The following is a 3,784-nucleotide window of genomic DNA, read 5'->3' on the forward strand; positions in this document are numbered from 1 at the left end:
TTGGGTCAGGAACACCTTAGTCCTAGCTGCCCCAATTAACTGCTTGAAGGCACTCTACTCCTCAACCTAGGCTACTACACAAAGGTATCCAGCTTGCTCGTATGCCAGGACGTCCTCTACTCTATCATGTGCTCTGACTCTTGACTCTGAGTCTGTCACTCATCTGGCACTCCTCTGTTATCACAGCTGTCTTCCAGACCAAGGCAATTTAACTCACAAGGATTTTGGGGTCCAAAAGGTGTGCTCCACTCCTGGCTCTTTTTTTCTTGACAGTAGTGAGATCACCCATCCCTGCTTCTGAGATGGCTGATTTTAAATCTAGCAGGCTGGGAAAATCAATCAATCTCCACATTAAACTTCCTAGTTTTTATAATCGCAATTAATCCTGATAACCATCACTTACAAAGAATCATCTTAGCATCTTGCCCTACCTTTTCTTACCCAGACCCATTAGGAAAAAAAGGAAATACACCCAATTTGCAGGTTGTACCCAGTTATTTGGTAGAATTTATAAAGATTATGGCTATAAACCCATGTTGTTATTTGCTATACTACATTTATATATGCAAGAGATAGTGCACTTTGGTGTCTCTGTAGGATAAGTACTGGACTCTTGACCCAGGGTTGGCAGTTCAAACTCACCAGTTGCTCCATGGGAGAAAGATGAAACATTCTGCTCCTGTAACTTACAACCTAGGAAACACTATAAAGGGTAGCTATGAAACATAATCAATGAGATGACTGTGAGTTTTGTGACATATATATATATATTATTGTTGTTGTTGTTAAGTGTTGTGGAGTCATTCCTGACTTCTAGTAACTCTGTATAGGGTTTAAAAGAAATGACTGGTGGGTCTGAAAGGCTGAGATTGTGATTAGCAGTCTGTTGCTTATCCTACAGAAACACACCAAGACTCCACATATGTATGTACATTTAAATTACCCTAATATATGAAAATTACAATAATGAGTGGTAGTATGAATAACGAGTCATACTCATAGTATTTATTTGGTATCTATTATATGCCAAGAGTCCTAGTGTGACGTGTTGTTGTTAAGTCAATTCTGACTCATTGTGACTGCATAGGGTTTCCAGGGAGCAGCTGGTGTGTTTGAACCAATCTTGTGGTTAGCATTCCAGTGTTGATATTGTTGTTGTTGTTGTTGTTGTAATGTGCTGTGGAGTCGGTTCCAACTCATAGCAAGCCTGTACAGGGTTTATGAGGCTGTAAATCTTTCTCCCATGGAACAGCTGGTAGTTTCAAACTGCTGACCCTGAGGCTCACAGTCTGATTCGTAACCTCTACGCTACCAGAGCTCCTTGGTGTTGATATTATAGTATCACAATAAATACTGGACTGCTAATCGCCAGATTGGCAGTTCAAACCCATCAACCACTCCATGGAAACTCTATGCAGGGTCACTATGAGTTGGAACTGATGCCATGGCAGCTAACAACAGCAACAATTATGTGCAATTATGATAGAGATCTATGATCATTATGGATTAATTTGAAATATTATGTATTTAACATTTAAATCTAGATGTATGAGGGGGTTTTCAAAAATTTCATGGAAAAATTCCATTCTCTTTTAACTCTATTTTTTTTTTACAAACATTTTGAAGCCCCTTCATATTACAAAATTTCTGGTAACACTTTCATTGGTATTTCTCAATGAGATTGTTTCACATTCTAGTTGATATTTAGGAATATGGAGGTGACTTTTTGATTGTCATCTGACATTTGTTACAGATGGCATTGGGTATTTGGCAAGAATAATAGACTTTTGCAATTTTGGGGACCATTCTTTACAGTAAAGAGCTTTCATACAACAGGCTCAATTTTGAAGGCCCTGCAAATATACATGAAGGTGGGAAGTGTGTTCATTAAATTCTGAACCTAAATCAAATCCCATTTTACCTATCAGCACATTTATTCTTATTATTTTAATATATTTAATATTTTCTGGAGTAACGTTAGTGTATAAACTGAAGGAAGAACATACCCCTTTTCGGGGTATTGTGAGTCAGGATCATGAGTTTTGTCCAGAATTGTTCATGCATAGCAAAGTCACTTGTGGCATTTAACTTGTCAATAAGGCATAACTATATCATTCTGTTGCAGCTGTTAAATCCACTGTGATTCTAATACAGATACACGCGTCTGACTGTTTAATCATATCTTCCAGAGTAGTCATACCTGATCACTTATAGTGAAATGTATATTATTTTACCATAAGTTATTCTTATTGCGCTTCTTGTTTAAGTTACATTATAAAACTAATACAAACTTCATTTCATAACAGTAGAAGGAGATATAGGAAATACTAGTTAGGATAAAAGATACTGGATTTTTATAAGGTTCAGAGCTATTCACATTTAGGTCAGTCCATTCTTATGGGGGCCCCATAATCATGTACTGGTCTATGATTACAATCTCAATTCAGTCCTAAATTGAGCCCCTCAGAATTATTTTTTTGTCTTTTTCCTGTCCCTCTTAGGACTGTTTGAGAGCCCTTCATTTCTTGTCTAGTGAAAATAAGATGTTAAGAAAACAGAGAGATGAAGCTTAAATACTGGCTCCCAAACCTTCTGAGTGGCTGAAAAATGCTTGTAATTTCAATAAAACTAATGTTCTTCAGTTAAAAAAGAAAAGTTAATTATCTATATTGAATTGGATCATGGTAAACAATAACACAGATGATATGTTTTTGTTAAGTGCCATAGATTCGGTTCCGACCCAGAGCGACCCTGTATAGGGTTTAATGACTTTGCAGTCAGGCACATTAACCTACAGCGCCACACCAGGACTCCTCAGACTATATTTGTTGTTAAGTGCCATTGAGTCAGTTCCGACCCATAGCGACCCTGAACAGGGTTTCCAAGTCTGTAAATCTTTACGGAAGCAGAAAACCTCATCTTTCTCCAGCGGAGCAGCTGTTAGTTTTTCGAACTGCTGACCTTGAGGTTTGCAGCCCGATTCATAACCAATTTATGCCACCAGAGCTCCTTTCAGACTATATATGTATATATAAATGAAACTGTCTTCTCCTGTAAAGATATGCAGAATTAGAAACCACATACAGGGTTACTATTCATCAGAATTCACCAAGGACAGTATGCTTGTTTATATACAAATTGTTTGGGGGAATGTGTCCGGCATGGCACTGTAGGATAAGCATTGTACTGCTAACTGCAAGGTCAGTGGTTCAAACCCACCAGTCGATCTTTGGAAATCCTATCAAGGGTCGCTAGGTGTCAGAACTAACTATAGAGCAAATAACAACATATATATTTGAAGAAAATTTTATTATTGTACTGCCATCATTAGGAGCCCTGATGGTACAGTGATTAAGCATTCCACTGCTAACAGAAAGTTTGTTAGTTCAAACCCACCAGACACTCATGGGAGCAAGTATGGTAACCATGTGGACCTGTTCAACGCTATCCTATGGGATCATTATCAATCAGAAACAACTGCACTGGGCCTGTGTTTTTGTGCTCCTATGGCTGCAGGTTTCCTGTTTTTTCTCAAATCTTTGTAAGTACAATTTCACTCTGAAAGCTTTGTTGTTTTTAGGTGCCATTGAGTCAGTACTGACTCATATCCATCCTATGCACAACAGAATGAAACACTGACCAATCCTAGGCCAACCTCACAGTTGTTGCCACACTTGAGCCGGTTGATGCTGCCTCTTTGCCAATCCATCTCGCGGGGGTCTTCTTCTTTTTCTCTGACCCTCCACCTTACCAAACATGATATCCTTCTGCAGCGACTGGTCCC

Source organism: Chrysochloris asiatica, unplaced genomic scaffold, assembly GCF_000296735.1.
Source record: "Chrysochloris asiatica unplaced genomic scaffold, ChrAsi1.0 scaffold00008, whole genome shotgun sequence".
Lineage (NCBI taxonomy): Eukaryota > Metazoa > Chordata > Mammalia > Afrosoricida > Chrysochloridae > Chrysochloris > Chrysochloris asiatica.